Here is a 26699-nt window from a genome sequence, read left to right on the forward strand (position 1 = left end):
GGTGGGATTTGAATTCAGGTCTTCCTGATTCCAAGTCCAATGGTCTATTCATTACTATGTTATTAATTTGGGCTTATCACTTAAATTTTTCTGCATCTATAAACTGGAGTGATCTCTAAGATCAAACAAAAGCATATGAAATGATTCTCAGTTCTTTCCCCATTCCCCTTTTCCTATCAGTACCTCTACTTTAAAAAAAATTAGTGAAATGAAGACAATGCCATCAATATAATGCTAACTAGCATTTTAAGTTTGGCAAAGTTGCTGGGCACGTGTTATTTTACTCGATCCTCATAACAACCTTGGGAGGTACTTGTTATTATTATCTGAATGTTTCAGTTGAAGAAATTGACTTTCTCTGGGTCACACAGTTAATAATTGTCTGAGGCTGAATTTGAACTCAGTTCTTGCTGAGTCTCACCTCAGTGATCCTTTACTTTGCCATCTATTGATCACTTCACACCGAAAACAATCAACCAGTGAATCAATTACATCATTAGTATTTATTAAATTCTAGGAACTTGGAATGGAAAGACACACATAGAACCATAATTCCTGCCCTCAAAGAGCTTATACTCTATTGAGGGAAATAACATGTACCTATACAAATATATGCAGAATAAACACGTGTATACCACTTCCTTCACTTTCTGGGGGCGTTAGTATGAATGCTTAAGATTCAGAGTCACTTGACTCTGGTATCTGAGCAGGCATTTTTACCCAGAATTCACAATTGCTCGTGATGTTGAACTTGAGAAAACTTCTGCCAAGGGAAGGGGCCACATGGGTGGAGGAGACAATGGAGGGGTGGCAGTCATGCTGGAGTGGCTGAAGAGACTACATCTTAGATTTCTTTTTGGAAGCAATTGGGGTTAAGTGACTTACCCAGGGTCACACAGCTAGTAAGTGTCTGAGGCTGGATTTGAACTCAGGTCCTCTTGACTCCAGGGCCGGTGTGCCACCTAGCTGGCCCTCCATATTAGATATTCTAAACAGGAGACTGGGTAATAGTCATGGGTAGCACTTCACTGAGGGATCTAAGAAGAGGTCAGAAAGCTCAAAGAGTGATGGGAATAGAGCTATGGGCAAGGTCCAGACCAGACTGGGTGGAAGTGGCAGTAGTGCATCACGGAGTGGGCAGGTGAGCCACTCACGTTGGGCCTCAGCTCCTTCCTTTTCTTTCCTCTTTGTCTGTTTTTTTTTGGCGGGGGGAGATGGAAAGCATTGGATTGTGAATAGGCATGTCTACCCTTGCTCCATGAATAGGGGCACAAGTGCTCCGGTCTCTAGTTAAAGAGACTGTGCAACCAGGAATTCCTGTCATATATAAACACAGATCTGTTACACAGAATGCAAAATAATTTTTTTGGGGAAAAGCACCAGAAGCTGGGTGGGTGGGTGAGTGAGGGGATCAGGAAAGGACTCATATAGAAGATGGCACTTGAGGTGAGCATCACGAAGCTCTAGAATCCTTAGAAGAATTCTAGGAATCTTTAAAAAAATTATCTTATTTTTAATTTATGGAATAAAATTTTAGGAATTCTAAGGGGCAGAGATGAGGAAGGAATACACTCTAGGCATTTGGACCAGCCTGGATAAGAGTATAGAAACAGAATATAGTGTTATGTGTGAAGAACAACAAGAAGCCAATTTAGTTGTACTGTAATGGAGTTTCTAACAGGGGGTGATACATAATCTGGAAATAAAAGGTTGGAGCAAGAACATCAAGAGCCCTTAATACCAAAATAGAGAAACTCGTATCCGATGTAGACTAGATAATGGCAATCTAATGGGGTTCATTGAGTAGTGAGTGACATAGACAGACTTGAGCTTTAGGAAAATCACTTTGGTGGCTCTGTGGAGGGTGGATTAGAGAAATTTGAAGTATGGATACCAATTAGGAAGCTATGATAGTAGTTCAGGTTGAAATTGGTGAGAGCCTGAACCAGGATGTTAGCTAGATCCTTAGAGGGAAGAGGATGTATTCAAGAGATGTTATAGAAAGAGTAATGACAAGATTTTGCAACTGATTCGATATGTGGGGTGAATGAATGAGTAGTCAAGGTTGACTTTGAGTTTGTGTATCTGATTGATGTATCTGGATGTATCTGGAAGGCTGGTGGTGTCTTCTGCTGAAATAGGTAACAAAGTACACCATGGAAATCAACACTTTTTTTTCACAGGGAATTTTGACCAAATTCACATTCATTATCTCAGATATTGGATGGAATTTCACTGGAAGAACCATAGGGAAATGGTTTTTTTCCAAAGACTTTGAGGAAAAATAAGCTTTCCTTCATTTCTTCCTGAAAGTAATATGCATCTTAATCTATAAAGTGTAGTGCTCTAGGTGGTAATAGTAAAAAGCACACTGGATTGGCTATCAGGAGATCTCGATTCTGATCTTGATTCTTCCATGTATGCCCACTGTTGAATAGCTCCTCGCCAACTCCCTTTCTTTTATGAGGACAAGAAATCAGGAGGAAATGCAGCTGATGAAATTCAGACACATAGCAATAGGCTGGATTGGGTCATAACTTCATTATCACTTAATTTTCCCAGTTCTGATGCCTTCTATATCTGCTTGGGACCAACCAAGATGTTTGCCAAGACATCCCCTCACCCTCATGCTAACACAAGGGATGGAGACCTAGAATTAAACACTAGAAATTCATAGCTCCCCTGTGCCTTCTCTGTTAACTAGTCTTTCCCCAGTTAGCATTCACTCCACTGAATATCCCCACACATTCTCCCATAATTAAGAATAAGTTTGTTGAATCTCAGCTATCACAGGTGATTTGTAAACTTCAAAGCTGTAGACATATCATAGCTATTGTTTTCCTTTAGTGGGTTGCAAACTTCTTGAGATTATGTATCCCGTCTTATTTGTCTCTTCTTCAGGATCATGTGGTGTATTTAATGAATGTCTTTTGAATTTAAGTGAATTGAGTCAATTTAATGGATTTGAAATGAGGGGCAGTGGGGAGGAAGGCATGGAGAAGAGATGTACCTAGAATAGGCAAGCAGAACTTTGTTTCAAGGTGCCTAATTTAGAGGATGCTGAAGTTTATAATCCGCTAACAGAATAGAGAAGGATATCTGGATGGCTCAGTGGAGAGAGTGCTGGGACTGGAGTCAGTAAGACCTGAGTTCAAATGCGGCCCCAGACCCTTACTACCCGCATGACCCTGGACAAGTCACTTAACCTTTATTTGGCTGGGTAGTTCAGTAGATGGAGTGCTGACCAGATGGCAAGAATACAATGCTCCCAGATGTGGGCTGGGATGAATTCCTTTCCCTCCCCATCCTGCTCACCCTTCCCCTAACCCAGAACTGAGGGGCATAGTTTATAGTGCCTGCCCTGAGCACAAAGAACCCTCATTGCAATTTTGACAAGGCATGAAAATCGAAGATATCTTTTTCTAAATAACAAGGCATAGGTCCTGTAACTTTTGAGCAATGGCTGCTGGCAGCTGCTTAAAGGCAATATGGAATTTTAAAATCAGAGAATAGTAAGAGTTATTCACTTTTCTGGGGTACTTCACACCAGCCAGTGAGATGATTGGGGGAGAAAGATATTATCTGTTTGATGCTGAGCTGTCCGTGCTCCCCGAGGATGCTTAAAGGAGGCATAGAGCTGAACCTTGGATGAGCAAAAATCCCTAAATCAAGGTTTGTGTGGATAAATATTGAATGAATTCCAGCCCCTCAGCAAACAGAAATTTGTTTCCTTTGTCTTTATTAGGTCCCTCCCTTCAACTAGCCTACCTCAATTTCTTCTCTGAAAGAAAAATACTATATTATCACATGGAAATGTTTAAAGTTTAATTAATGTTGTTTAATGTTTTAAAATTATTCACTATGTCTTGGTTCTTTTGGCAGTTTTATCACCACATTGCCCTCCTTCGAATGTTCTAGGTTATTGGCCTCACCATCATCAGCATTTGCTGCCTCAGTTTCCTGATCTGTAAATGAGAAAAATAGCCCTCACCTCCTAGGACTGTCATGAGTATAAAATGAGATATTATTTGGAAAGTACTTTGCAAACCTTAATGTGCAATATAAATGCTAATATAATAATAATAATTATTAAAACTGTCATTTAGTGGTTTCTAGTTATTAATCATTCTCACGAAGAGAATACTACTGAAGGAGCTATCTGCCTAATATATGAAGCCATTGATAACATGACTTTATAAGGCATTTTTTAAAAACATTTTCAAGTTTAATTTCTTGAAAATAATGCATATATACACATCCATTATATATACATATATATGGGCAGGTAGATGATGTAATAATAATACATATACATCCATCCATCATATATATACACATATATATATGTATATATGCACACACATAATACACAAATAGGCAGCTAGATGATGTAATGTATGACTTCAGCCAGGCCCGAAGTCTGGAAGACTCATTTTCCTGAGTTAAAATCTGGCCTCAGATATTTGCAAGTTATGTGACCCTGGGCAAGTCACTTCCCTCCTGTTTGTATCAGCTCCTCATCTGTAAAATGAACTGGAGAAGGAAATGGCAAATCACTATGGTATCTTTATCAAGAAAGTCCCAAATGGGGTCAGGAAGAGCCAGAAACAACTGAATAACGATAACAACAATGTATATATATATATATATATATATATATATATATGTATATGCATACATATGAAATAATAGATAACTGGATTTGTGATCCCATTAATATTATTGCTTGTCCTTCATTCTCGAGGGGACCAGTGACATCAGGAAGATGATATCTTGACTTGCAAGTGAATTCGATTTAAGTGAGGCAAAGTCACCAGCCCCACTTTCTTCTCCAGAGCCATTTAGGTCCAGAGGCAAGATATAAATCAGGACAACTGGAGATGGCCACAGACACAGTGGGAGGCCTTGGCCTTTTTAAGCTAAGGTCTTTCCTAGGTCTTAGTTTGTCTGAGGCAACACCCATTCAGTGATTAAGGCTAGATAAGAAATGAGGCAAAAGACCGCCTCTTTTACCTAGTCAAAAAAATAAAAATGAAAACAACAATCTGGGAGGGGAAGACCCTCAGGGTTTCTGGCCAGAACCATCCATACCCTCTCATCCCATGTGATCCTTGTTCATGGATTCCAGTAAACCCCTTCACAGAGTTCATCCAATGTGTTAGCACTTTAGTTTCTTTAACATCATACAAGTAAAAATATAGAACACAGACTATCCATCTGTTATTTCTTGCTCTTGTTATATGACCAGCCCATCTCTTTTTCCATAATACATCTCTTTCATGATATCTTTTATGCATGAAATTCATCACTGGTAAGTAGGTAATATCCTGCTTATTCCCACCATATGTCTCTCCACTGCCTTTCAAGTGGCTAACAATTTTGATTCTTTGAAGATTATGGGATTCCATAATTCATAGCCACATAGCATTACAGAAGAATATTGGTATTAAAAAGATGAATTTGTTTAATAGCGAAGCTTAGACTCATTGAAAGTGCTAGGCAATATTTCAAACAATAGGAACTTCAGGAGGGCCTTACTATCTGTCAAGAACATTTCTTTCATTTGGCCTCTAAACTGGACATACTTGTGACAGTGGTCAACGCAGTTCTTGAGCATGCTTGGGCCTGTTTTAAAATTTGTTTTATAGTAATAATCAAAGGTTTAACAAAAAATTCTCTTTTAATGTCACTTAAAATTCCTTGATAGATTTTATATATATACATGTGTGTATCTATATCGATATATCCACATCTATACCTATATCACATTGTAGGAGAGATTTTAAGGAATCATACTAATCTACTACATACTAAAAATAATCCACAAATAACAAACACAATGGACTCTTGGATTCATTGGGCCTTTCAGTCAATTCTGTGACTATGAAGATATTGTTCACAGTGTAATATAAATTGAAAAAGTCTTGTTCCCTTCACATTTTTCAAAGCCATCCTTAATACATGTATATATCATTCTCATAAAATTTGTAGAAATGAGAAAAAAGGCATATGAGTCTGTAGTTATTAATATCTTCTTGATTGTGCCCCCCCATCCTATTTGCCATCAATGTTTTTTTTTCTAGTTGTAATCTCTGGGTCATCACCAAACTTTTGGGCTCATACTTTTGGGAGCCATTTCCATAATTGATACTTCCTATGGCTTGTGTTTGTCCCCCCCCCCACAGAAAGCATCAGAATTTAGGACCATTTAGCTATTTCTTAACTCCCCTCCTATAAGTACCTGAGGCTATAAAGCAAAATTATTAACAGTCATGTAAAGAGCAGATGATGGCTGTACACCTGGGTCTGGTTCACAAGGGAACTATTACTGACCATTTCTGGGTGAATATAGTTTCCTTCTTGCCCCTTCCCTGCAATGATTCTGTCTCAGTGTCTACAGAAGCTTCATGACAGCAGTGGGGGTAGTCCTAGGAATTTCACCAGCAAGATGAGAAAGCGGGTCCTTTCTTCTTTGGGCAACCACCCTCCAGACTGCTGCCCAACATTCCTAAAGGGGCAAGGAGAAGGGAAAAGAGGAAAGGCCACATCCACTCACTACCCTTCATGCATGCTGGCCATACAGTTGTTCAGTACCTTCCCGCTTGAGACTCAATCTCTTAAGACTCTCAAAACTGTATCAGACCCAGCTCAAACTTCTGTGTGTCCTTGGTCTGATCTAGCTGCTCTTCTCATCTTGTTTTCTCTAATTTCATTTCTCCTTCCTTATGAAGCACACTGGGGACTGTGCTGCTGGAGTACATAATTCAGTAGTTTTTCATGGACACGTTGACAATTCTTTTCCAGTTTTCATCTGATATATATGAATAATTTAGCTTTTATTACTTACATATGATATATCATAAATACACAAACATATAACTATATAATAATTTATAACAGTATGAATTATATGTTATGATATTATTCATATTACGCTAGATTATTTGCATATGTTTATATGAGAATAATTTGCCTTTTCTCCACCAGTCATGGAAGCATCATATCACCTAGGCCCTGAAATATCTTGCCTGTCTAGGGTATATGGGTATTAGGTGGGAGGCAGAGTGGGAATGTACTGAAGATCAGACACCCCCAGATCCTCAGGGAATATTGTGTGAGTGTGGTGGGAGCACTTTGAAGATGCTGTTTTAAACGGTGAATTTTCAGTCACTTGTGCCTTCTCCTAGGATTGTTGCTTAGGAGCTGAAAGATAGATTTAAAACAGGTTTACAGATAAATACAACCCAGGGAGGTGAGAAACATTTTCTCAGCAGGAGCCTTAGAATTGGAGACTTTCTGGTCCCACTTATATTCTGCCCTTACCAACTCTAAAGATTTTCTTAGGGAAGACACAACAGGAGATCGACACATTTAAGGACTCTTAAAATTTGAACGCTTAGGTAAAATGCTTTTGAATAGCTTGCTAAGAGCTCTATGAAGAACACAGCAGAGTTTGCATCTTGACACAGCAAAAATAATACTCCCTGCTCCCTCACCTTGCAGAGGTGTTGAGCTTCTTGCTACCTGGTGGCCCATGCTCCTGAGGATGCAGTTCTTACAGCATCTTCCAGGACCGCAGCAGTCCAAGCATCAGTCTGAATTAATGAGAAGTTTGAATGAGAGAATTTCCATATTTTAAAATGCAGTTATATTTATTTCACATGCATGCAGTGAATTGGAACAAGGCCAGCTAGTTCTTAGAAGAACTAAAAGGTCTTGCCCATTCTGAGGGGTGATGGCAGTAGTCTGGACCTGTGATTTCATTGCTGTAGGGAACACCTGGTGTGGAAATTCTCTGCATCATTTCCAATCAGCAAATCATCTTTAATTTACGGTTTTAGGAAGTTACCTGGAATCACTGAGAAGCCAAATGAGCATGGACTTGCCCATGGGTACATAATTAGTAAATTTCAGAAATAGGACTAGGGCAGCTAGGTGGTGCAGTGGATAGAGTACTGGGCTTGGAATCAGGAAGACTCCTTGAGTTCAAAACCAGCCTGAGACACTTACTAGCTATGTGACCTTGAGCAAATCACTTAACCCTGTTTGCCTCAGTTTTCTCATCTGTTAAATGAGCTGGAGAATGAATTGGCAAACCATTCCAGTACCTTTGCCAAGAAAACCCCAAATAGGGTCACAAAGACTTGGACATGACTGAAAAATGACTGAACCACAACAACAATAGAAACAGGACTTGAACTACCGCCTGAAAGAGATCCTATGAGGAAAATTGGCAGGAAAATTATAACTAAATTCAGAAACCCACAAATTAAGGACAAAATATTATGAGGATTAAGAAAAAAACAATTTACATATGGCGTTACCACAATTAGAATCACACAAGACCTAGCATTGGCAACACTAAAAGATCGCAGGTCTTGGAACACTATATATCGAAGAGCAAAAGAACTGGGCCTCTGGCCAAAAATATCATACCCAGCAAAGCTAAGCATAATTCTGAATGGAAAAAAGGACATTTGATCAACTGTCAGATTTTCGGAACTCTGTTAAAAAAACTCTGAACTCAGTAGAAGATTTGACATACAAGAGCCAAGAGAAACAGAAGGTACGTACCAATGACCAATTACAAGGGACTCAATAAGGCTAGAAGGTTTACCTTTTAGGTATGGAAAATGTAAAACCTATGTCTAAGATTGTTCCTAGTAATTAGGAAGCTTATAAGAAAGATTGGGGTAGACCTGAGCATGATATGACTTCAAAAAGTAAAACTGTTCAAGAGCAATTATCTTATATAACTGAGATGCAAGAGGAAGAAACAATAGAGAGGAATTGGGTGGGGGAGGAGGGCTGTTAGTTCTGGAAAGATACTTTCATTGGGAATGGGTTTAATAGGGGAAAATACATGTACATCTAGAAGAGTATAAAAGTCTTCTAAATTTAGAAAGAAATAAAACCCTAAAGGGATAGGGAGGGGGAGAAGATAAAGGAGGATCTTTAGAGGGGAGGGTGAGGGAATACGTTAAAAGGGGGATGTAGAAGGGTCTTTAGATTTAGAGGAATGGGAGGATAAGTGCTGACGTGGGAGTAGGTTAAGTAATAGGAGGGAAAAGTAGCAGGTAGAAGTAAAGTAGAGGAGTGGGAGAGATGGGAAAAAAGAGATATGCACAAACAAAAAAAGATTAGGAATAGAATCTTTTAGGAAAAGTATATACTTATGTATGTATGTATATAAGTATGTATGTGTATACATGTATGTATATATCAATATCTATATGTTGACATATCCATGCTTAATTGTGGCTCATGGTGGGGAAGAAAGGGGTAAAAGAGCAAAGTAAAACGTGCATAGCAGAGAACAAAAGAAAACCTACAAGGAAGCAAAGAAAAGATGGACAGCTTTCAACATAATGTACAGTATTTAATTTATCAGCTTTCCTGAAATGATAGTTTATTGCTATATATTCTGAATCCTCTCCTATGTTCTGCTGTGCACATGACTTCTTTTTTTTACTTCATATTTAAGTTTATAATGTTTCTTTTTCTTTTCTTATTATGTATTTAAGTTTTAGTTATTTGTCTAAAATAAAAAAAAATTTAAAAAGAGAAAAAAAAGAAAAGGAGAATTTGGATGCTATGCCACTTGGTGCATATATGTTTATATTACTTCATTGTCTATGGTATCTTTTAGCAAGATGTGGTTTCCTTCCCCATCTGTTAGGGTCTTGACCAGCAAGTTGCCCTATCTCAGTATGCAATGACGAGGCGGGAGCAATGATGGTTATAACTCCGATTTATTGGAAGCCATTATCCAGTTTTATAGGGTTTTGCACTACATAAGCAGAAGCAGGTGTTCAAGAGGATGAAAGCATGGGAAAAAGGAGATGTGCTTCAGTAATGTATTGTTGCACTTAGATTAGATGTAAGTAGCGATATCTGGTAGGAAGAATCTGGATTATTGTAAACTATGTTGCCTACAAGCGTATGGGAAAACTAGGGTTGTGGTAAGGTGGTTTCCATAGGAGTATGGGAACAGGAGGGGAGTGCTAGTCTACAGTGACAGGGAAGGCTGGGAACAGGAGGGGAGTGTTGTTTCTACAGTATCTAAAGAGGCATGGGAAGGCTCGGGCAGGATACAAACTGGTATCACTACTGTATGAGCTATGTGAGGCATGGGGCAGGATGCCCTTGTAAAGTATCCAAGAAGTTCCCATTAATTAAAGCATGTTTGTGTTAGGCACTGGTTCAAGAGAATTCGGCAATGGCCAGCTGTGTTCCTCCTACTGGGCTTGTGAGTCCTTGGTGAATGGACTCTGCCTGCATGAGAAAGGATGGCTACCAGAGCATCAGAGCGGGAGGGGCTGTTAAGGGGGGCTGCTAGGGACGGAAGTCTTTCCTCCGGGCGCCTACCGTTCCAACTCCTACTAAGCCTGTCTGGTTTTACCCAGGAAACAGGCCGAGTGCTAGGGTCCGAGCAGCCCTGGGGTTGGCACTAACTCCCTATACCCATCTATTTTAATTAGGTCTATTTTTGCTTTTGCTTTATCTGAGATCAGGATTGCTACCCCTGCTTTTTTTTTAACTTCAAAACAGATTCTGCTTCAGCCCTTCTCCTTTACTCCCTATGTGGGTCTCTCTGTTTCAAGTGTGTTTCTTGAAAACAACATATTGTAGGATTCTGGTTTTTGATCCACTCTACTGTACACTTTGGTTTTATGGGAGAATTCATCCCATTCACATGCACAGTTATGATTCCCTCCATCCTATTTTTCATCCTGTTTGTCCTCTCTTCTTTTGTTCTTTCTCTCCTCAACACTGATTTACTTGTGTCCACCACCTCCCCTGGTCTGCCTCTCTTCTGTCAGCCCCATCCTTTTCTTTACTTAATCTCCCCTCCTACTTTACTGTCAGGTAAGATGGATGTTTATATCCAACTGATTGCATATATTATTCCTTCTTTGGGCCAATATTGATGTGAGTAAGGTTCAAGTGACGTCCATCGCTCACCCTACCATCTTTCCCTCCACTGTAATAGGTTTTTTGTGCCTCTTTGTGTGAAATAATTTACCTCATCCTGCCTCTCCCTTCCTTCTACACCCAGTGTACTTCTATTTCACATCCCTTAATTATTTTTTTTATGTCATTCCCTCAAATTCACCTTATACCAGTACTCCGTCTATGTATACTCCTTTTAACTATGCTCTTAGTGGTACATATTTTTTAAGAATTACAAGTATCATCTTCCCATGTAGGGATGTAAATGGTTCAGCTCCACTGAATCCCTTATGTTTTTTCTTTTTCCTTTTTAGGCCTTTCTTGGGTTTTCATATTGTAGATCACATTTTTTGGTTCAATTGTGGTCTTCTACAGAAAAGAAATCCTTCAATTTCATTGAATGACCATCCCTTTCCCCTCTCCCCCCCCCCCCCTCCTCCCTCCCCACCCCCCCCACCCCCCCCCCCCCCCCCCCCACCCCCGCCGCGAAGTATCATGCTTAATTTTTCTGGGTAGGTAATTCTTGGTTGTAGTCCTAACTCCTTTGCCGTCCAGAATGTCATGCTCCATGACCTTTGATTATTTAATGTTGCAGTTGCTAAGTCCTGTGTAATCCTGATTATGGCTCCCTGATAATTAAATTGTTTCTGTCTGGCCACTTGTAGTATTTTTTCCTTGACCTAATAGTTCTGCAATTTGGCTACAAGGTTCCTCGGAATGTTTATTTTGGGGTCTCTTTCCTGAGGTGATGGGTGGATTCTTTCAATGCCTATTTTACCCTCTGGTTCTAGGTGCTCTGCCTCTTATATTGAATGTCATAGGCACTTAAAAATTGTAACTGAAGTGTTTCTTCTAATGGTTTAATTGGAGGAAAAACACTGTAGCTAATGTGTAGTTAAGGAGTTTTTAAAAATTTTACTTTAACTGGAATGTTTCAGCTTACATATAAAATGTGAACATACCTGATTTGTATTTAATTGTATGCATTTAAAAATAAAAACATTGTAGGAATTCTGATTGATATATTCCTTATTTTCCCAGTTACCTATGCAAGAATAACCACAAAACAACCTCAACTTTTTGTCAATTAACAAGCAATCATTTTCTTTTTCCTCTCATCTTACTCTCACTGAAAAAGAAAACGAGAAGAAAGTTCTTGTAACACATATTAATAGTCAAGCAAAACAAATTCACACATTGACAGTGTCCACAAATAGATGTCTTCTTTCCACCCTGAGTCTGTCACCTTGGTATCAGTGGGATAGCATGCCTCATTGTTGAATTGTAGTTGGTCATTAGATTGATCAGAGTTTTTAAGTCTTTACTTCAGCTGAAGCATAATAAATTTTTTTCCAGTGTTTTGTTTCACCTGTGTGAATCTTTATGTTTCGAGTGTGTTTCTTTTTTTTTAATGGGAATAACCTCAGATTTATTTTTTCCCTCTATCTATTTATCATTTTAATTTATTTTTTAATTTATTTTTAATTTTTAGTTTACAACACTCAGTTCCACAGGTTTTTGAGTTCCAAATTTTCTTCCCCTACCTCTCCTCCCTGCTTCCCCCCCAAGACAGCATGTAATCTGATATAGGTTTTACATATACCTTTGCATTAAACTTATCGGCACAACAGTCAAGTTGTAAAGAAGAATTTTAACCAATGGAATGAATCATGAGAAACAAGAAAAAAAAAACAAAAAAGAGAGCAAATAGTTTGCCTCAATCTGCATTCACACTCTGTAATTCTTCCTCTGGATGTGAATTGCTTTTTTCCATCATGAGTCTTTTGGAGCTGTCTTTGAACATTGCATTGCTGAGAAGAGCCAGGTCTATCAAAGTTAGTCATCGCAGATACTGTGTGTCTGTAATCATGTATAATGTTCTCCTGGTTCTGCTCCCGTCACTCAGCATCAGATCATGTAAGTCTTCCCAGGCTACTATGATGTCTGTCTGCTCCTCATTTCTTATAGCACAATAGTATTCCATTATATTCATATAACGCAGCTTGTTTAGCCATTCCAAATTGATGGGCAGCCCCTTGATTTCCAATTCTTTGCCATCACAAAAAGAGCTGCTATAAATATTTTTGTACATACAGGTCCCTATCCCACTTGTGTGATCTCTTTGGGATATAACCCTAGAAGTGATACTGCTGGATCAAAGGGTATGCACATTTTTATACCCCTTCAGGCATAGTTCCAAATTGCTCTCCAGAATGGCTGGATCAGTTCACAACTTCACCAACAATGTAACAGTGTTCCTATTTTCCCACATCTTTTCCAGCATTTATCATTTTCCTGTTTTGACAAGAGAGCTGTGGTACCCACGAGTTGTTTTGATTTGCATTTCTCTAATCAATAGTGATTTAGAGCATTTTTTCATATGCCTATAGATAGCTTTAATTTCTTCCTCTGAAAACTGCCTGTTCATATCCTTTGACCATTTATCAACTGTGGGATGATTTGTATTCCTATAAATTTGACTCAGTTCCCTGTATATTTTAGATATGAGGCCTTTATCAGGGACACTGGTTGTAAAAATTCTTTCCCAATTTTCTACTTCCTTCCTAATCATTGTTGCATTGGCTTTGTTTGTACAAAGCTTTTCAATTTAACATAATCAAAATTATCCATTTTGCATTTTATAATGCTCTCTCTTCTTTGGTCATAAATTCTTCCCTTCTCCATAAATCTAACAGGTAAACTATTCCTTGCTTTCCCAAATTGCTGATAGCATCAGCCTTTATATCTAAATTGTGAACCCATTTTGACTTTATTTTGATATACAGTATAAGATATTGGTCTATGCCCAGTTTCTGCCGTACTATTTTCCAGTTTTCCCAGCAGTTTTTGTGAAATAGCGAATCCTTAACCCAGAAGCTGGACTCTTTGAGTTTATCAAAGAGTAGATTGTTATAGTCATTGACTACTCCATCTTGTATACCTGACTATTCCACTGATCCACCACTCTATTTCTTAGCCAGTACCAAGTAGTTTTGATCACTGCTGCTTTATAATACAGTTTAATATCTGGTATGGCTAGGCCACCTTCCCTAGCATTTCTTTTGATTAATTCTCCTGATATTCTGGACCTTTTGTTCTTCCAGATGAATCTTCTTATTATTTTATCCAGCTCTGTAAAATAATTTTTTGGTAGTTTGATTGATAAAGCACTGAACAAGTAAATTTAGGTAAAATTGTCACTTTTACTATATTAGCTTGTCCTAACCATGAGCAACTGATGGTTTTACATTTATTTAGATCTGACTTTATTTGTGTGAAAAGTGTTTTGTAATTGTGTCCATATAGGACTTGGGTTTGTCTTTCCAGGTAGACTCCCAAATATTTTATAGTGTCTGCAGTAACTTTAAATGGAATTTCTCGTTCTATCTCTTGCTGTTGGACTTTGTTAGTAATATATAGGAATGCCAAGAATTTATGTAGGTTTATTTTATATCCTGCAACTTTGCTAAAGTTATTTATTGTTTCAAGTAGTTTTTTTACTTGATTCTCTAGGATTCTTTAAGTAAATCATCATATCATCGGCAAAGAGTTTCTTCTTTGCCTATTCTAATTTTTTCAATTGCTTTTTCTTCTCTTATTGCTAAAGCTAAGATTTCTAGTACTAAATTGAATAATAGGGGTGATAATGGACTACTTTGTTTTACTCCAGATCTTATTGGAAATGTATCCAGCTTATCCCCATTATGTATAATGCTTGCTGATGGTTTTAGGTAGATGCTACTTATCATTTTAAGGAAGACTCCATTTATTCCTATGCTTTCTAGTGTTTTTAATAGGAGTGGGTGTTGTGTTTTGTCAAAAACTTTTTCTGCATCTTTTGAGATAATCATATGGTTTCTGCTAGTTTTGCTGTTGATATGATCAATTATGCTGATGGTTTTCCTAATATTGAACCAGCCTTGCCTTCCTGGAATAAATCCTACATGGTCATAGTGTATTATTCTCATGATAAGTTGCTGTAATCTTTTTGCTAATATTTTATTTAAAATTTTTGCACAATATTCATTAGGGAAATTGGTCTATAATTTTCTTTCTCTGATTTGACTCTTTCTGATTTAGATATTAGTACCATATTTGTGTCATAAAAAGAATTTGGTAGGACTCCTTCTTAATCTATTTTCCTGAATAGTCTGTAAAGTATGGGAATTAATTGTTCTTTAAATGTTTGATAGAATTTACATGTAAATCCATCTGGCTCTGGAGAGTCTTTCCTAGGGAGTTCATTGATGGCTTGCTCAATTTCTTTTTCTGAGATGGGGTTATTTAGGTATTTTATTTCCTCTTCTGTTAATCTGGGCACTTTATATTATTGTAAATATTCATCCATTTCCCTAAGATGATCAAATTTATGGGCATACAGTTGGGCAAAATAATTCCTAATTATTGTTTTAATTTCCTCTTCATTGGAGGTGAGTTCACCCTTTTCATTTTTGATACTGGTAATTTGGTTTTCTTCTTTTTAAATGAAATTGACCAGATGTTTATCAATTTTTTTATTTTTTTCATAAAGCTAGCTCTTAGTTTTATTTATTAGTTCAATAGTTTTCTTGATTTCAATTTTATTAATCTCTGCTTTAGTTTTCAGTATTTCTAATTTGGTATTTAATTGGGGATTTTCAATTTGTTCTTTTTCTAGCTTTTTCAGGTGCATGCCCAATTCATTGATCTCCTTTTTCTCTATTTTATTCATGTAAGCATTCAGAGATATAAAGCTTCCCCTAAGAACTGCTTTCATTGCATCCCATAAGTTTTGGTATGCTGTCTCATTATTGTCATTCTCTTGAATGAAATTTTTGATTGTTTATATGATTTGTTCTTTGACCCACTCATTCTTTAGGATTAGATTACTTAGTTTCCAATTAATTCTCAGTCTGTCTTTCCATGGTTCTTTATTACAAATAATTTTTATTGCTTCATGGTTTGAAAAAGATGCATTGATTATTTCTGCCTTTCTGCACTGGATTGTGAGGTTTTTATGACCTAGTACATGTTCTATTTTTGCATATGTGCCATGTACCACTGAGAAAAAAGTATATTCCTTTTTATCCCCATTCAGTTTTCTCCAGAGGTCTATCGTATGTACCTTTTCTAAAATTCTATTCACTTCCTTAACTTCTTTCTTGTTTATTTTGAGGTTAGATTTATCAGGTTCAGAGAGGGGGAGACAGAGATCCCCCACTAGTATAGTTTTGTTGTCTATTTCTTCCTGTGACTCCCTTAACTTCTCCTCTAAGGATTTGGTTGCTATGCCACTTGGTGCATAAGTAATGATATTACTTTATTGTCTATGGTGCCTTTTAGCAGGACATAGTTTCCCTCCTTATCTCTTTTAATTAGATCTATCTTTGCTTTTGCTTTGTCTGAGATTAGGATTGCTACACTAGCTTTTTTTTTTTTTTGCTTCTGCTGAAGCACACAATATTCTACTCCAGACTTTTACTTTACCCTGTGTGCGTCCCCCTGTTTCAAATGTGTATCTTGTAAACAACATTTTGGTTTTTAATCCATTCTGTTATCCACCTCCGTTTTATGGGAGAGTTCATCCCATTTACATTCACAGTTATGATTACTATCTGTGTGGTTTTTTTCATCCTATTTCCCCCCGTTTATGTTTTTATTTCTCCCTTCTCCCTTCCTCTCCCCAAAAGACTTTTGCTTTTGTGCAGCACCTCTCTCCATATTCCCTCCCTTTCAGCCTGCCTTTATCTTACCCTTTTCCCTTACTACTTCTTCCCTCCTTTCTAACCACCCCCCTTTCCTTTCCCCTTTCCTACTGCCTGTAGGGCAAGTTTGATTTCTGCACTTAACAGAGTATGTTATTCCCTCCTTGAACCAAATCCCATGAGAGTAAAGCTCAAACTCTGCTCTTCTCCCTCCCTTCTTTCCGTATAGTATAATATATTTTTGTGCCTCATTAAGTGATACAATTCACACTTTTCTCCTTATCTCCTTACACCTCCTCCTTATCTCTTCTCTCACTATCATCCCTTTTTGTCCCTTAATTAATTTTTTTATTATCACATCAGTTAATTTATACCCACACCCTCTGTCTATTAATATCCCTTTTAGATGTTGTGCTAACTATAACTTTCTGAAAATTAGCAAATATCATCCTCCCATATAGGGATGTAAACAATTTGCCCTTGTTAAATAACAAGGTTTTGTTTTCCTCCCCCCACCCTGCCCCATTTGTCTTTTTATGCTTCTCTTGAGTCTTATATTTTGAAGATCAAATTTTCCATTGAGCTCTGGCCTTTTCATCAGGAAGTTCTGGAATTCCCTTATTTCATTGAATGTCCATCTCCTTGCCTGAAAGATTATGTTCAATTTTGCTGGATGGTTGTAGTCCAACTTCCTTTGCCTTTCGGAATATCATATTCCAGTCTCTCCAGTCTTTTATAGTAGAAGCTACAAGGTCTTATGTGATCCTGACTGTAGTTCTACAATTTTTTGAATTGTTTCTTTCTGGTTGCTTGCAGAATTTTCTCCTTGACCTGATAATTCTGGAATTTGGTTACAATATTCCTTGGAGTTTTCAATTTGGGATCGCTTTCAGGGCGTGATTGGTGGATTCTTTTGATGACCATTTTACCCTATAGTTCTAGGACTTTGGGGCAGTTTTCCTTAATGATTTCTTGGAAGGGACTTTCCAGGCTCTTTTTTTTCATCATGGCTTTCCAGAAGGCCAACAATTCTTAGATTATCTTTCCTGGATCTATTTTCCAGGTCAGTTGTTTTTCCAATGAGATATTTTACATTTTCTTCTAATTTTTCATTCTTTAGATTTTGTTTGACTGATTCTTGATGCCTTACAGAGTCATTAACTTCTACTTGCCCAATTCTAATTTTTAACAAATGATCTTCTTCTGATAGCTTCTGCATCTCTCTCCATTTGGTCAATTTTACTTTTCAAGGATTCATTTTCTCCTGTTAGATTCTTTAATTTTTCTTTCACCTCTTGTTTCAACAATCCAGCTAGCAGCTGTTGTGGGGGTGAAAGACCAACACAAACCCAACAACAAGCATGCTGCCAAAGCCCAGGTTCTTTTGATCTGCTTAACTAAGGAAAGCAAGGTGAAGGGGTTGACAAGTTTACTTTAATCCAGCATACAGACAGCATTCACTTAGTTCAGGGGAAAAAGCCAGCATCCTGAACTTCAGAGCAAAATACAAACAAATTACAAACATCAACAGACAGACCGTGTCTGATTCAAATCCCAATTCATAGTTACCAGAATTTAACGAAGTCCCAACATCCAGGTTGCAAGCTGGAGGGCTCTTAGCTACAGCTGCCCAGAGTCTCCGCATCAGCATGCGCCACCAAGAGTGAGAGCCCCTGCTCAAATAGCTCTGTCTTTTCTTCCTATAGCATTTCAGACTTCATCAAATGTCATCTGAATGACCAGAACTTAGGCTCCTATGATTGGCTCTTGAGTTAGCACTTCCCCTTAGTACCCTGGGAGCTTCACAACCACATCGGCTTAGCACCTAATAGGGGTTTGGGCCTGGGGCTTAGCACCTAGTAAAACTCAATGAAATACACTGAATTACTCAAAGGAAACAAAAGCCAAACTCTTCAAGGGCACTTGGTTGAACTGAGCGCTAAGAGCCCATTTTACTTACCAACACATGTATCAGGAGGGCAGAGTTTATAATCTCAAAGAGGATCATAAACATGTCTGAAAGGTTCGGAACCGCCGGATATAAGAAACTCTCAAAGTAGAAGGCAGAAGAATCAAAACATTTATTTAGGCTCAACAGTAACCAACCCATGAACCAGCAACCCCATTTTGATATGTTGATCAAAATCTTCCAGGCCCAATAAGTACGCCTTGCAAGAGTAACCAGGAGGCTACAGAGAAACATGATTGCGTAAAGCAAAATCATGTTTCCCCCTTGATGGTAATAAGATTACCCACTGGCCTGAAGTCTTTGTTCAGCTTCCTCCCGTAGATCAGCTCTGCTACTGGCAGCTCCTGCCTCAGCTGTGTCTGTGTCTGTAACTGAAGCTGCAACTGAAACTGACGATGTAACGGTCGCTGTAACTGACGATGTAACTGTCGCTGGCTCCAACCGGAAAAGGAAAAGAAGAATCTTCAAGCTGTCCTCTCCCCTCTTATAGGGTTTTTGACATCATCAAGCTCCGCCCGAATGACCAGGGCCGATTGGTTCTTGAGTTGGCCCCTCCCCCTAGCATAGACATCAACACCTCCCCTCAGCCAGCCCCATGACTCATCACACAGGAAGTTGTCTGGTCCTGCCCCGGAAGAGCAAGCCACAGTGTCCAGAGGCTCAATGAGGTAAGCTGAGTCATTCAAAGAAAACAAAGGCCATTCTGGCTACAACACACCTCTCTAATCTGGCTTTTAAAATCCTCCTTGTGGTCTTCCAGGAATGCTTTTTGGGCTTGAGACCAGATCATATTCCCTTTTGAAGTTTCAGATGTGGTTATAGTGTCAGTGCTGTCCTCTTCTGAATTGGCATTTTGATCTTCTCTGTCCCCATAATACGATTCAATGGTCTTTTTTACTTTTCTAGTTTGTTTCTTCATGGTGGTTACCTTTTTCCTGGCTTTTAAAGTGGATCTCTGCTTCTGGGGCTTCTCTGTCCCAAACTTCTTGTGTTGGGAGCTAGAGGCCTAGTTACTGTATTTGTGTGCTGTGGCCACTGGTTTTGTCAGCTAGAAGCTATATGCTGCTGTAGCTCACCTAGTGCTGAGTTGGAGCTGGCTGGTATGTGCCAAGGACTGAGGCCCAGTGAAGTCTTTCTGAATTTCCCTGGGGTTACACTGAAGCTCACAGCATGAGGTGTGGTGAAAGGAGTGGTCTGGCTGTTGGAAGTCTCCTGTTCCCCTAGGGCTGCACTATATAGCACAGGTGGCCTCAGTGGTTGGTCTGCACTGGTGTCTGCCAATTCCCCTGGCTATGCGAAGGCACACCTGGGGTGCTGGTGTTGGCGCTTGCCAGCTCCACCCCCCTGGGGCTCAGGAATTCCTGGTGGTCTGCTGAGGTGGAGCTTACTGGGATGCCTCCCTTCCTGCACTGATCTCCTTCTGTCACCACAAAAGGGATCTCCCTAGCTTCCCATGCTAAAAGACTACTGAACCCCCACTTCTGGCTCCTCTATTCCAAGCTTTCTCCTAGGGCAGTATTCTCTAGGTTATTCAAGGGAAGGATAAGAGCTCTTAGAGGTTACTCGGTCATCATGGCTCGCAGAAGTTTCAAACCTTTAGACTGTGGGCTGATAGCCCCAGGAATACCTGCTGTTGCTGCTGCAGGCTCTGTGCTTCTGTCTCACCTACCTCTGATAGATTCCCATCCTGTGCCAATAGGCCTGGGGATTGCTACCACAGCCTGTGGGTGGGCCTGCTCCCATTCCAAGCCCTGCTCCCGTTCCAAGTGTGTTTCTTATAAATGACATATTGTTGGATTCTGCTTTCTAATCCATTCTGTGATTTTCTAAAGTTTAATGTTTTAAAAAGCACTTTACACATATTATCTTATTTAAGCCTCACAACAACCCAGTGACTTAGATACACCGAGTATTTTAACCCCATCTTGCTAGCAGTAAATGACTTGCCCATGGTAACAGAGCTAGTAAGTGTCAGAAGCAGGATTTGAACCCAGATTTTCTTGGCTCCAAATCCAGTGGAGAATCCACAAGTCAGAACTTTTGGGTACCAGTAATCACCTAATGAAAATTACCAGAAGTGAAGGGGGTGGGGATAATGAGATGAATAAAAAAAATCTCAACTGCTTTTCAAGTGGCAGTAAGAACATAAAAAATAATTTTTTTTAAAAAGCATACTCTTAATGTATGAATAGTCAGGAATAAAGATGATTAAATACATTAAGCACTAGAATAACAGAAAAGCTATTAAAGGTATAATCTGAATTCGCTACTTGATGAGCCCTGTCTGGATTATGAATTGTAGAAGGCATGTTTAGAGTTAATATATATCACCTGTGATACATTCAAAAGCCTCAGATCAAATACTTCATGTAGGTTTATTTTATTTTTAAAATCAATTTTGCTTTTTTTCCCCATTCAACTAAAGGTCACCCTGTTTCCATCTCTCCTCCTTTTCCCCCTACCTCCTACTTGATATATAAAGAAAAACAAAACCCTTGTTTCAATGTCTGGTAACAAATTCCTGTTTTGGCTCAATTATATCTATCTCTAATCTATATCTGTACACTTGTATATGTCTATAAATTTTTGTATACACACACATATATATATATGTATATATATATATATATATATATATATATATATACATACACACACAATGCGTATGTCTGAAATCTCAATCTACATCCATTATCTTTCTGTCAGGAGGCAGATAACGTGTTTTATCATGAGTCGCAGGCTTATTTTGGTTCAATTCCTTTTCCTTTTCCTTGTGTGAGCTAAAATCAGCCTTTTATAGTCAAGCAATGGCTAGTCTGAGTCTTTCATGAATGCTTCTAAGTCTCCAAATAGCTAAAATGAACTGAAGCAACCATCAACTGCAAATAAGAATGAGACTTGTTGGTAGGGAAGGGTGAGCCATTAGAGGTAAATTTAAGTGTCCTTTTAACTTAAATGTATTGTATAATCCTGACCTTATTAGACATGGTGTATGAGATTATTATGGTCTTTGCTATTTATCTTCTTTGAGTGACTTCTTTTCCTTATGTGCATTTAAAAGCTCTCAATTGCTAAAAAATGTTGATTTTCCTAATTTAGGGCAGTCTCTGATTTGGAATTTTTTTTTGTTTAGACATGGGGATAATCCTTTTTGCTTACCTTTAGGCTATTTACATCACTGGGAGTTCTCATTTTCCCCTTCAGGAGACTTTCATTTTCTTTTTGCTTAGGTTGTCTTTTTGCTCTCGAACCTCCCTTCATCTTTGTTTTATTTCTCTACCTGTATTTATTTTAATTAATTTGTTATTGATCCCTGGAGTTTTCCTTACTTTGTAACTTTATCATCGTTATTCATTATTTATACAGTGCAATAAATGCATACCGTGCTTTCTACAACCATTGAAATACAAATCAGATGGTCACTCCCTGTGGTTTTGTGGCTTGTTTCAGAACACAGTCTAACTACATCAATAAGCAAATAACTATAATTGTTGTTAGCTTAAGTGGGTAAGAAGCACTGGAGGTAGAGGAATGCTATGCTAACATAATAAAATATTCCATCCATGGTTCTTCTCTTTCCATCATCATGCACCAAAGCTAGGATAAAGCCATTGTGTATAATATTAACTAATTAGAAGATAAGGGATGGTGAAATGACATAAAAATATTAAATTTTATTTCAGAAGATCACCAAATTGAAAGGCACCTGAGAGGTCATCTAGTCCGGTCTTTTGCTTGATATGTGGATTTGTTGTAGCACCTGGGGTCACTTCATCAGTTTGCACAGTGGGTATCCCAGTCAAAGCTACCGTGAGTCCACATGTACTTACTTAGTACTTACTTACTTAGATCATGAGTCCCCATTGATGTATTTACTTTTTCCAACCAGCCGGATGATACAATTGCTTCAAATTAAAGACATTTAACAATAAAACATTTCCTTTCACAAACATGGGACACATACTTCCACCAACATATATACTATTTGTAGGAGGGATGGATTCAAATAGAGAGCATGTGTGTCCAGGGTAAGTGTGTAGAGGCTCAACCTGCCCCTTTCACATTGCTGGACCATGAGTCTTCCTGTGATGTCAGAGTGCTTCTCCTTATTAATGTTTTGTTTCGTTCTCCCCTGGGTATGTAACCTCTGTGAGAAGTGTAAATATACTATGTAGTCTCTGTGGGGTTTTCCTCTCTTCTGGTCTCATGTGGCTATAGTTTGATGATGTTTGATTGATGTCATGGTGACTGATGCTAGGCACAGGTTTAATATGCATGATTTTGTGGATATCTCTTTGATTCTGATTCTCTTTGATTCTGCTTCTGACTTCAGCTGTAGAACTCAGATGCTATCTCTTCGCTGTGAGAGGAGGGATAGATTCTACCACCTCCCTTTTAGCTTAAAGCCCAGAAACTTTCTTTTCATTAGATTATTTTTTCAATTTTTAAACATTTATATTGAAAGTTTTGAGTTCCAAATTCTGTCCTTCTTTCTCTCCCCTCCCCCTCCCATCAGATACATGTTATACATGTGCAATCATGTAAAACATTTCCATATTAGTCATTTTGTACAAGAAAACTCAAATAAAAGAAAGAAAGAAAGAAAGTGAAAAATAGGATGCTTCAGTCTGTATCAATCTATATCAGTTCTTTCTCTGGAGGTGGATAGTATGCTTCATCATTAGGCCTTAGGGATTGTCTTGGATCATTGTATTGCTGAGAATAGCTAAGTCATTCACAATTCTTCATTGAAAATTTTGCTGTTATTGTGTACAAGGTGTACCTGGTTCTGTTCACTTCATTATGCATTAGTTCATGTAAGTCTTTTCAGGTTTTTCTGAAATCATCCTGCTTGTCATTTCTTATGGCACAGTAATATCCCATTACAATCCTATACCACAGCTTGCTTAGTCATTCTCCAATACCAGATCATTTTTAAAGAAAAATTGGGTTGTTGAACATCTGGTTCAACAGAGTAAGGAAAAAACCCTACAGTGACTTTTCCACTGATAAGGAATGTCAATTTATTTTCAGAATTTTAAATGAAATAGACATTTCTTTTTGAAGGAAATTCTGCACCCCATGGGCTAAGTTTTTTGAAACACAGTTAATGCTTAAAATGCTTACTTAACTATTGGGGAGGGCTGTTTTAAAATTAAAAGCTTCACACACACATTACAGTAGCTCACCTAAATCTGAGTCTCTAAACCAAATTTTGTCCACCAACCATAAACTTTACTTTGACTTAAAATTAGAAATTCTTTTTTGTTCCTTATTTAACACATAATTGCCAAACTACATCCAGTTTGAATCAGTTTAGAGGTTGCCCTTTATAATTTGCCAAGGGATCTTTAGGTTCAGTGACTAAGTTTCTCAAATGAAAAGTTTTTCTGAGTTCCCAGAAAAATGAAGGAAAAGGACAAAGGTACAGCAACAAATTTTAAGCACTCTGCTAACCACTTTCCTACCTTTATTATGTATTTGTATTCACAAGGAAGCTACCTGACATTATTATCATATCTTCAAAAGATTTAGACCTGGAAGCCACCTAAGAGTTCACCTAGTCCAAACCCCTGTCATATAGATGATGAAACTATAATGCAGAGAAAGGAAATGACTTGACCATTGTGACCCAGGTAGTAAACACTTGGGGCATCATTTGAACACAGGTTCTGTGATTCCAAATCCAATATTCTTTCCATTATACTATAATCTCATGTAAAGTCTTCCTGATTAGTGGATGTCTAGCCTCTACCTCCAGTGATAGGGAGCCACCAAGGCATTCCATTCCATTTTGTTGGCTTTAATGGTTGGCTTAAAGTTCATTCTTATATTGATCAGAAATCTACTTTCTTTTAACTTCTTTCCATTGGTCCCTATTCTCCCTTTTGGAGCTAGTTAATTTAGAATGATAATAATCATTGTGAATCTATTGATTCACACTTCCTCACTAATTATTTTGGCATATTCCAACTCTGACACATGCTATCTGTATGACTTTGAGCAAATTCTTTAACCTCTGCAAGCTCTGGATCCCTCATTTGTAGCATGGGGAATAAACAATAGGTGCTGCCTACTTAATGGGGCTGTTGTGAAGACAGTGCTATGTAAACTTTAAAACACTGTGAAGTGGAGAGAGTTAATTGGCTTATAAGCAAATTGTTATAGATAAGAAGACTCAGGAAGAGTTGGTTGGCAGAACATTTTTCCATTATTCAATTTGCATAAAACTTCTAGTCTGGTCTCACTTTATGAAGTGGTTTACTGACTAGAGCCAATCAGAGAACATCAATATAAAATAATTCATAAATATAACCAAGTTACTTGAAGCTATTATTTAGTTTAACATAGAGTTGAATTATGTGTATATGCATACATTGTATATGCATGTATGTATACATATGTACACACATTTTATATAAACATCTATCTATAGAGAGAGTCTGTGTTTAGTAACTATAATTAAGTTATTCAACAAAAAGTTTATATTCCACATGTGATTCATGAATTAGTACTTCCACGGGCATGAACTAGGAATGAAGATAGCGAAGTAATCTTGAATTTCAGATATTCTGTGTAGCACTTTGAAAAAAAAGGATATAGACTTTTCAGTTTGCAATTCCAATTTTCTTTTTTACCACTGAGGTTATCTGCATGTCTTCAGTGTTTAAATAGACGGAGAAAATGAAGTTACAAGATAAAAATTCTATAAACCAAAATATATTTTCACTCCCATCCTGGCCTCACTAAAGTTATCACTTTCTTAAAGCCTGAACACTTTGATTAAATTTTTTTACTTGACTCTTACATCCTTAGCACCTGAGGCTTGATATTGATTGCACCTCTCCTGTGAAACTTTTTTCTCTATGAGGTTATCAGTGACATTTTAACTTCTAAATCCTATGGACTTTTCTAAGTCCTTATCCTTTTCAATCTTTTGACACTGTGGTTCACTCATCCTCCTGGATATTCTCTGATTTTCACAATACTTTCTTGGTTCTTCTCTTACCTCTCTAGATGTTTCTTTTCAGTCTCCTTTGCTGGATCATCATCCATCTCTTACCCTATCAGGAAGGGTGGCTCCCATGACTCTGTCCTGTAATATCTTCTTTTTTCTTTCTATGGTTTGTCCTTGGCAATCCAATGTGTTTTCAGAAATTCAATGATGATTTCCATGATTTCCTCGCTCGGCTGCAGTCCTGACTGTTCAGACTTTCTCTATCAGGCCGTAGAACCCTCTTCAAACTGGAGCCTCACTTTACCCCTGGATTTCACACATTGAAAATATGCTCTACCTTCACGGCCTGTCCTTCCATACACTCAGCCACTCAGATATATAAACTAAGAGTTAATCCTTAGTTTTTCCTTCTCTATCAACCAATCAAATTCCAGGTCTTACTCATTCTGCTTCTGAAACATCTCTATCATTCATCCTTTTCTCTCTACTCACAAAGATGCTACCTTAGATTAAGCCATCATCACCTTTCATCTTGTCTCTTCTTCTTGAATTGTTCTTCCTGTTTCTAATATGTCCCTGTCTCTGATTCAGCCTTCACACAGTTGCCAAAATAATGTTACTAGGGCATAGGTCTGACATGTTACTCCCCTGCTCAAAATCCTTGAGTGTGATCTCCATTGTCTCTAGGATAAAATGCAAACTTCTTGGCCTGACACTCACAGCTCTTAACTTTCTGGTTCCTACTTAATTTTTTAGACATTAAATGTTATTCTCCCTCACAAACTCTACATTCCAGAAAAATTTGCCGTGAGACGGAAAAAAAATGTTTTCGAAGTCAGTGAATCTTTAGGGGTCAGGGAATGTCTAGTGTCAGGTTTTGACCTTCCAGGACATTTCTTCACCTTCCCCCTTCTTGCCTATCTCTTGGAGTCTGTTAACTAGAGTTGGAATAGAAATGGAGATGATGGACAGGAATGAAGATTGGGGACCACCCAGCCAAACTAGACTACACATCATTGAACAGTGACTAAACAATGACAGTAGGAATGTAGATAGCCGGGGCTTCTTGCATTTTTCATTTCAATTTTCTGTGCCTTCCTCCTGCCCCAACTTCACAAATGGAGAGGGATTCATG

Source organism: Trichosurus vulpecula, chromosome 6 (genome assembly GCF_011100635.1).
Source record: "Trichosurus vulpecula isolate mTriVul1 chromosome 6, mTriVul1.pri, whole genome shotgun sequence".
Classification (NCBI taxonomy): Eukaryota; Metazoa; Chordata; class Mammalia; order Diprotodontia; family Phalangeridae; genus Trichosurus; species Trichosurus vulpecula.